This window comes from Bos mutus, chromosome 6 (genome assembly GCF_027580195.1).
Source record: "Bos mutus isolate GX-2022 chromosome 6, NWIPB_WYAK_1.1, whole genome shotgun sequence".
In the NCBI taxonomy this organism is placed as follows: Eukaryota; Metazoa; Chordata; class Mammalia; order Artiodactyla; family Bovidae; genus Bos; species Bos mutus.
The window spans coordinates 115,068,831-115,078,716 of NC_091622.1; positions in this window are offsets into that span (position 1 = coordinate 115,068,831).

The window sequence follows — 9,886 nt, forward strand, 5'->3', positions numbered from 1 at the left end:
CATCACATACCGGTCACCACCGTTCACTTACACACAATGTCTGGAGTGGAATTGAAAATTACAAAAAGTGTGAAGCAGCAGAAAAATTTGGCCAAAAATCAAAAGAAAACACAATCAAAAGATATAGACCCCAAATGATCCAGGGATTGAAATTAACAGACACATAATTAAAAAGATATTATGAGTATGCAGAAGAATTACAGACAAAGAGAAATAATAGAGATGGGGTATTTTGAAAGACAAATGGAAACTAAAAACCTCGAAAGAAGTTCAATCACTGAAAACTACAATATCACAGTATCTGAAATAAAAAACTATCGGCTAGGCTTCTGGACACTGAAAAAGGAAATTTCAGTAAATCTGAAAACAGATCAGTATGAATGATCCAAACTAAATCACAAAGAGGGAAAAGAGGTTGGGTAAAAGGGAAAAGAGAACGGTAGCCGATGGGGTAATACCAAGTGGTGGGGGGGCGCTCTGTAATTGGAGTCCCAGCAAGATAAAGTGGGGGAAATATCTTAGAAGAAATAGCAGCCAAATTTTTCTCAAATTTGATTTTTAGAAAATCAATCCATAGACCCCCAAATTCAACACACCTCGACACAAGCTGTAGAAAACAACAACAACAAAACTGAAAAGTTAGAAACATCTAGAGGGAAAAAAAAGATTACATACGTCACCACCACAACAAAAATGAGTGCGTTTGTATCAGGAACTGCAGAAACCCTGAGACAAAAAGAAAGCAGCATTTTAAAACGACTAGGCACGAAAACTGCCAACTGATATGTCTAAACAGTGAAAACAGCCTTGAGCAGCAAAGGCTCAGTGAAAGGCACTGCCAGGCAGACAGAAGCGACCCTAAACACGCGCTGTAAGAAATGCTCAAAGACGGTCTCTGGCCGAAGGGAAATGGTGCCAGATGGAGACGTGGATTCACGCGAAGGAATGAAGAGCAGAGCAATGGTAGATACGTGTACAAATAGGAAAGACCTATTTCCCCCCTTTTTTCATTTCTTCAAAGGACAGTTGGACATTTCAAGCAAATATAGTGACCATGCTTTATGAGGTTTATAGCAAATGTACGTGTAAGTTATGCAAAACAATCGCAGAAGGAATGGGAAAGGAAATGGAATTTTATGTTGGAAGGTCTTTACATTATACATGAAGTAGTATAATATGATTTCAAAGTAGACTGAGGTAAATTAAGGATACATGTTGGAATCCCTAGAGCTAACTCTAAAAACATAATTCAGTATACTGGAGCTAAAACGCAATGGAAGGGACTTCCCTGGTGGCCCAGTGGCTAAGGAGCTAAGCTCCCCACTCGGGGGCCGGGCTTCCATCCCAGCTCAGGGAACTAGACCCAACGGGCGGCAAGCAAGAGTTCGAATGTTGCAGTGAAGGTCGGGGGTCCCGCGTTCTGCCACTAAGACTCTGTGCAGCCAAAGAAATAAATATTTTTTAAAAAAACAAACAATGGGATGGACTTCCTGGCAGTCCCGTGATTAAGGCCTTGGCTTTTAATGCCAGTGGTGTGGGTTTGATTCCTGGTTGGGGAGCAAAGATCCCACACGCCTTGTGGCCAAAAAAAGCAAAACACTAAACAGAAGCAATATTGTAACAAATTCAATAAAGAATTTAACAATGGTCGACGTCAAAAATAAAATCTTAAAAAACAAACAAAAACTCAATGGAGGGAACAAAACTTTGTTTTAAATTTTAAATCAGTTAATCCGGAAGAAGTTAGAAAAGGAAGAAACAAAAAAGCAAAGAACAAATAGGACAAATAGAAAACAATTAGTAAGATTATAGGTAGATTCAATCTACAATATCCCTAATTACATTAAATATAAATTGGCTGAACATTCCAATTAAAAGGCAGAACATGTCACACTGGATTTAGAAAGAAAAAAAAAGCCTGCTATATTCTAGTTTAGCAGAGACACACTTTAAGTAGAAAAACACATTTAGATTAAAAGTGAAGAGATAGAAAAAGAAATACCATGGGAAAATAGTCATAAGAAAGGTGGAGTCGCTGTATACTCAAACATTTGAAGCAAAATTGTGAGAACTAAGAGGAGACGATAATAAAAAATAATAGATTTATAATTAAAATTTCAACATTTTTCTATTATAAATTGATGACAAATAAAAAAATCAGGGCGGATATAGAAGATCTGAACAACACCATCAATCTAACAATGACTGCATATGGAAGACTATCCCCATCAGCTGCAGAATACAGACTGTCTTCAAGTGTACATGGAACATTCTCCAAGAGAGAACATATGCTGGGCCATCAGATAAATCTTTTAATGTTAAAGGATTGAAGTAATACAGCATACATCCCCTGACAGCAGAAACCAACAGTGATGCCTAGAAAATCACTCCGTTTTTGACAATCGGGTAACATACTTCTAAATAATCCAAAGGTTGAAGAAGAAATCACAAGGGAAATTATAAAAATATTTTACCTGAATTGTTAAAATCTCAATATACTGAAAACTGTGGTTTCAATTTTCAGTGTTTATAATAGAAAAAAGTGATTTGAAAGTCATGACCTAAGCCTTGTACGTGCTCCATCGTGACCCTGTGGACTGCAGCCCGCCAGGCTCCTCTGTCCATGGGATCTCCAGGCAAGGATACTGGAGGGGATTGCCGTTCCCTTCTCCAGGGGATCTTCCTCACCCAGGAGTCGAACCTGTGTCTCTCGCGTCTCCTGCACTGGCAGGTGGCTTCTTTACCAGCTGAGCCACCAGAGAAGCCAGTCTAAGCCTTACATTAAGGCAAAGCGGCGAAAAACAAAGAACAAACTAAACCAAAAACAAATGAAGGAAATGAGTTAAATGGAGGAAGGAAGTAATAAAAGTAAGAGTAGAAATTAATGAAATACAGAAGAGCCAGACCACAGGGAAAGCCAAAAGTTGGTTTTTCGAAAAGATTAATACAATTTGTCAAACCTTAGTAAGATTAGTGAGAGACAGAGGGGAACATAAACTACTAATACGATGAATATCATTACAGAGCCCACAGACAGCCAGCAGACAGTAAGCGAGTAGCTGGTTTAATATCTGAAACTCAGCCTTTGTGATTCACCACATTATCAAAATAAAGGGGAAAAAATCTTGCACTTAATAAATGCAGAGAAAGATTTGTCAAAATTCAATACCCATCTGTGATTTGAAACTCTAAACAAACTAAAACTGAAGGGAATTTCCTCGATTTAATAGAGTATCTAGGGGTTCCCTCGGAGAAGGCAATGGCACCCCACTCCAGTACTCTTGCCCGGAGGGTCCCATGGACCCGGGAGCCTGGTGGGCTGCAGTCCACGGGGTCACGAAGAGTCGGACACAACTGAGCGACTTCACTTTCACTTTTCACTTTCACGCATTGGAGAAGGAAATGGCAACCCACTCCAGTATTCTTACCTGGAGAGTCCCAGGGATGGGGGAGCCTGGTGGGCTGCCATCTATGGGGTCGCGCAGAGTTGGACACGACTGATGTGACTTAGCAATAGCAGCAGCAGCAGCAGGGGTTCCCTGCCTTTTGCCTTTTCACACTGGCAAAAAGTCCGTACTTAGACTACAAGGAGATCCAACCAGTCCATCCATAGGAAATCAACCCTGAATATTCATTGGAAGGACTGATGCTGAAGCTGAAGCTCCAATACTTTGGCCACCTGATACGAAGAGCTGACTCATTGGAAAAGACCTTGATGCTGGGAAAGACTGAGGGCAGGAGAAGAAGGGGGGCACAGAGACTGCAATGGGTTCCCGTCCTTCGTTCCTTCTCCAGGGGAACTTCTGACCCAGGGATCGGACCTGAGTCTCCTGCGTTGCAGGCGGATCCTTTATCGTCTGAGTCATGGGAGGAGCCCTAAAATTTCTCCAAAGGGAGAGCTATACCCTGTTCAAAAATGGCCAGATTCAGTATTGATTGGTAGCATGTCTCTTCTCTTCAAGTTGATCTGTAGATTAACAGATCTATGCTGTCTCAATAAAAAATTTCAGCAGGCTTCTTTGGGGAACAAATAGATAAGCTGAGTTAAAATTTATATAGAAATAGTAGAGATCTATAGCAACCAAAACAACTTTAGAAAGGAAGAACAGCTGGAAGAGTCACACCGTCGGACCTCAAGACTTTCTATAAACCACAGCCAGCGATCAAGATAATGTAGACGCTTGACCGGCAGAAGTGAACGGAGTCTAGCCCCACCTGCGCTCAGCGAATTGATATTTGACAAAACACCAGAAAAATTAAATGGGGGAAGAAAAAGACTTTTGATAAATGGTGCTGGAATAACTCAATAATCATGAGAAAAAAATAAACCTTGATCTCTTCATCACATGACGCATAATAATTGATTTGAGTTAGGTCAACGATCCAAACATCATCACAGCTGCTAGAATAGGATCCGGGAAAAGAAATTCATGGCTTCGGTGAAGAGTTCTTAGGCCACGAGAGCTGTGGCCACACAAGAATAACAACGGTAGATAATTTTGATTTTGTTGTTGAGTCGCTCAGTTATGTCCAACTCCTTGTGACCCACGGAGCGCAGCACGCCTGGCTTCCCTGTCCTTCATCTCCTGGAGTTTGCTCAAACTCATGTCCATCGAGTCAAAACAAATTCTCTGCGCCCCCTCCACAGGCACCACTAACTCACACTCTCCAGGACGGTGGAGACCCACACCAGCTCTCCACTCCGGAGAGGACTGAACACTGACCCCCGGCGTGAGAAGACTGTGGGACCCTGGACCGCAGTGCTGAGAGGAGAGACATTCGCGGGTGAGCACGGGGCGCTCAGGTGCCTCAGAGGAAGCCCTCTCTGTGGTCTGGGCTGCGGGGTCAGGGGTGGGTGGGCTCTGCCTGGGGTGGAAAGGAGCTCAGAGGCAAGCATGGGGGCTGTGGGCTGGGCTGACCTGGCCCAGGATGCACTTTCAGGGAGGAATGCCGTGCGTGTGGGGCCCAAAGTCCAGGGTGCAGGCTCCACCCTGACTGGGCGCGGCCACTGTGCCCAGCCGCCCACCGGCCGCCCCTGCCTGCCCTGTGCAGAGGCCCATAGCCCCCACCTCCAGCTGGGAGCGTTACTATTCTTGGCTGTAACCTACACAGCTGCCCATTAAAATTCCATTAGTTTCGAAAGGCCTGAGCTGCAGTTGATATTTCTAATTATTGTGAAATTAAAATTGTCCCTATAATTTAAGGATAATTGCAGGAGATGCCAGCTGGCACCCTGGGGAGCCACACTGTTCCCAGAGAGCTTGGAAAGTCTGGTGAAAGTTCTCTGAACATGGAAAGACCAAGGCGTTTCGGGAAATGAGGCAGGGGTGGGGGGGCGGTGGTCAGGCACGAAGCTGGAATATAAATTTCAAAATTTCCACAGGAATGGGTGGCCGTGAGCTCCCGACCTGGAGGTGGTTGGGGCAAGCAGCCCCCAGACCCCAGGCAGCCAGAGCTGAGGGTTTGCTGGGAGGAGGTTGGAGCCGTGGTGAGTGAAGAATCAGCCGTGGGGGAGGTGGGCCAGTGTCGGAGGAGGAGCGGCAGTAGAGGGTGAGACGGCGGCATCAACTCGGTGGATGTGAGCATGAGCAAACTCCGGGGGACAGCGGAGGGCAGAGGAGCCCGGGGGGCTGCAGTCCATGGGGTGGCAAAGCGTCGGACACCACTGAGCAGCTGAACAGGGACAAGTAAGCTGGGAACATTCTAGAAGCTGGTGGAAATCTCGTGGAGTGAGGCCCGCCTTGAGGGTGTTTTGTGGACGTGACATAAAGCAGCAGCTGGAGCAGGAGGGGGACAGGGATCTGTGTGCCCGGCCCCCTGCGAGCGAGGCCCTCTCAGCCAAGAGGCCCAGCCGGGCTCCCCAGGGCCCGCCCCGCATCCCGGCCGGGGACCATCTGCACGTGCGGTGGGGAGGCCTTGGCCCGAGGACCCTCCGAGCCCCTGGGCTCCTGGACGGGGCTACTCCCTCCTGCCCTGGCCCCCACACCCTCGTGCCCACTGGCTGGCCCTACTATCTGTCAGCCCCTCCCACGCTGGCCGCTCTGAAGGCAGGACTGTGCCAGGTTACACTGGGTCCCCATGAGGGTCCCCGTGGCCGGTGCCCAGGGAGCTGTGGGAAACGGAGGGCCTGTGGCCCGGGGCAGGACCACCCAGTGCATCACTGCAGTCTGGGGACAGCCCTGCAGCACCCATGAGGGGGCCGGCATCAGCCTGGGCGACGGGCCACTCAGCACCATCTGTGCGGCAGGCTGGAGGCGCGGAGCTGACTTCATCTTGCTCCTGGGACTTGCTCGCTGACCCCGCCATCACCCAGGGCCGCTACTCTGCCCGAGTGTGGTCTGCCCACCGAGGTGGGCCAGGTGACAGTGTGGCCCCACACTCCTCACAACGCGACCCGGGTCACTGGCTTTCTGGCCCGTGGTGGGCAGAGGGGGTGACCCCTCCAACCCTGCTCAGCTGCCCTCACTCGGCCAGCGCACTGTTCTAGGAGCAGCCGTGGCCAGGACCCCTTTCCCTTTCTGATATTAAATTTGCTAAAAGTTGAGCTAGGCTAGAAATGGGGCTTCCCTGGTGGCTCAGTGGTATAGAACCCGCCTGCCAATGCAGGAGACTCAGGTTCGATCCCTGGGTCGGGAAGATCCCCTGGAGAAGGAAATGGCAACCCACTCCAGTATTCTTGCCTGGGAAATCCATGGACAGAGGAGCCTGGTGGGCTACAGCCCACAGGGTCACAAAGAGTCAGACACGACTGAGCAGTTGACCAGTAACAAGGCTAGAAACGACACTGGCCTGGGATGGAACTTTATCTCTCTCGTTAGAGAAGCCAGGCCTGCACAGCAGTGTCCCAGGGCTGGCAGGCCCCAGGCCCACAGTATCCCTCCTCTGTTGGGCTGTGACTCTCATCCTCAGGGGGGGCCTCATGGTCCTAGAGGGCTGCTGGAGAGCCGGACATCTTCTCCATGTCCCCTGTTGTGGGGCCAGAAGCACAAGAAAGTGGGGAAAACGCAAGAAAAAACCCACATACCTGCCTGTTCCTTTCTTAAGGAGGTTTCCCAGAATTTGCACCCAACTTCCTCAGATGCCTTGTCACCTTAAATTGCAAGGGACTTTGGTCAACTTCAGTGGGAATATTGCTGCCCAGAAGAATATAAGTGTTCCTGGGGAAGGGAAGAATGGATACTGACGGGCCTTTAGCAGGCTCTGCCACAAGGGAGGGTCTTCGGTTCATTGTAACAGGAGAAAAGAAAACTTGAATCAACCTCGACATCAAACATCAGAGATTGGAATAAAAAGTGGGGTCTGTCCTGAGCTCCTCCAGGGCAGGGACACAGCATCGCAGCACCTGAGCCTGAGCAGGGGCCCAAAACAGGCTGTGGCTGTGGCTCCCTGATGGCTCACACGGCCGGTTACACCGTGCCAGACAGACTGGAACAGCTGAGACGGCCGCGGCCCCCGACCCTGGTCACCTCTGACCCCCCTGGCCCTCAGAGCATCCCGGCCACCCCTTCACATCACCAACCCTGACTAACCCTCCCCGTTCTCTCACAGCCTCACCCTGGACCCTGGATCGTGGACTGGGGGAGCGTTTGTGGCGAGCATGGTTCTGATGGAACATTGAGAGCCTAGCGTCCAGAATCCGTCTCAGAGAAGGGCCCCCAGGGGGCTCCCAGAGGGCGGGCGGGCCGGGCAGGAGATGGGCCACGGGCTCCCCGCGGCGGCCGGGGTGCTGCCCGGCTCCTCCTCCGGGTGCGGGAGGAGGGGGCCCTGGGGGACCGAGGGCAGTGGCCCCCGCGACACCTCGGTCCAGGCCCTTTCCTGGCCTTTAATGATTGTGCTCACCTGTCCTGTCCGTTGTCATCCATTCACAAGCACTCGGAACACTACACAATTACACGCTTGACAGGAATAGGACTTCCCCCACGTCCGTATTACAATAACACAGAAAAAGGGGATTTTATACATGTGCCTTACTGTTAACCTCGAAGGATTTTCTTTTAGGTTTCCTGGTTTTACAATCACGCCGTCTGGCAAAGAGGGAAAGTATCGCATCTGGCATTCCCGGTTTCTACACTGATGGCTTCGTCCTTGGCTGAGCGGGCACAGCGCCAGGCAGGGACCCGCCACACTCCGGGGGCGCTGGCCGTCGGCATCGCGGTGACCGAAGCAGGCACAACCTCGTCACCCACAGGGCCTCGAGAGCAGTAAACAGGCCCGTGACGGGGGTGGGACTGGGAGGGGTGGCCCCGGCCTGGTCTGTGCGGCAAACCCCACCCCTGGGAAGGCTGGCGGCAGGGTCTTCACTGCAGACCCCGCGGCACACGCCCACGGGGTCCGGCAGGAAGGGGTCCGTGGGGAAGGGTGGCAGCTCCCAGGGGCTCCACGAGGGCCTGAGTCCTAGGCCCCAGGTCCCCGCGCCAGACGCTGTTGCCCGCCCGGCCCCCAGGGCCTCGTGCGCCCTGGTTCCTGCCACGGCCCCGGCCACAGGCCAGCAGTGAGTGCACTCCTTTCCGTTTGGAGTGTCCTCGATGAGCAGTAGAAAGCCTACTCTCCAGCTGGGGTGGGCTGACCCCACTGCGGAGGGCTCCCACGGGCTCCAGGGATCAGAGGCTCAGTGTTGCACGGGCTTAGCCACCTTGCAGCCTGTGGGATGGTCCGAACCAGGCATCGAACCCGAGTGCCCTGCACTGGCAGGCGGATCCCAGCCACTGGGCCACCAGGGAAACCGTGGAACAACGTCTTCCTCGACGGGGGACTGACGGAAGCTCTGATTGTTCAGACCTGTGTACCTGGCAGACGTTTTCTTGAAGACGACAAAGTGAGTCTGTCCCTTCAAGGAAAACTGACGGTGCTTGTGACCAGCGATGAACTTCAAGCTTTCATCAAAATCAGAGACTGGGATTTTGAAAAACTTGCATCCACCACCAGGAGCTTGCCAACTCACCAAACTACAGACGTTTTAGCTGAGACTGACGGTGAATTCACACAGGGACACTGACACAGGATGGTCGACACGGGGCAGACCTGTGTGCTTGGCGCCCGTCATGTTCCAAATGCCCACCTGTGACGTCACAGCCGTAAGTGTGGACAGGACTGGTCCAGGTGCAGGACGGACGGACGGATTCCAGGGGACACTGGTGAAAGCTCACTGATAGGATTTCAGAGTCTACGCTGTAACCAGCCCACAAGGAACCACCGTGGTCGAGTCTGGGTGTCGTCAGAAGGAAGAACGCCCGTGACCCGCAGGTGTTGAAACCTCCGCTTCTTTTCCAAACGTGTATCCACACGAGGCGGGATTTCCCAGATTCCTTCACTTGGCAAGCAAGCCATGTCCCATCGCGGCCGCCGAGTGCTCAGGCCAGAGATCCGAGGAGACGCGGCACAATGCCGCTCCTCTCGCTGAAACTCCTCGTTTAGGAAAACCTGTTTTCCATGCACCTGGTGTGTGTTACCACTGTAAGGAGCTTATTGCTATCTTGAAAGGAACATTTCTAAATCTTGGGTTTAATTTTTTAATTTCTACTTTTTAAAACAAGTATTTTTAATTTATCTGGCCGCACGGGGTCTCAGTTGCAGCATGTGGGATCTAGCTCCCTGACCAGGGATCAAGACCGTGCCCCCTGCATTGGGAGCGCATATTCTTAGCCACCAGACCACAGGGAAGTCCCTGCTGTGTTACTCCATCTGTCCTTCCCGGGGGGGTTTCAGGGTGTCACCACCCTGAAGGGTTGCGTGCCTGTCAGGGCTTGGACCAGAGCTTCGAGTTTCTCTGGGCCAGGGCCCAGTGTCGGCTGAACCAGTGAGTTCTCATGCTGGTGTCTTGTCTAAGAGCTAGAAATTCACTGGGCAGCCCCAAACGCCGTTGCTGGACCCGGGGCACCTCCAGGCT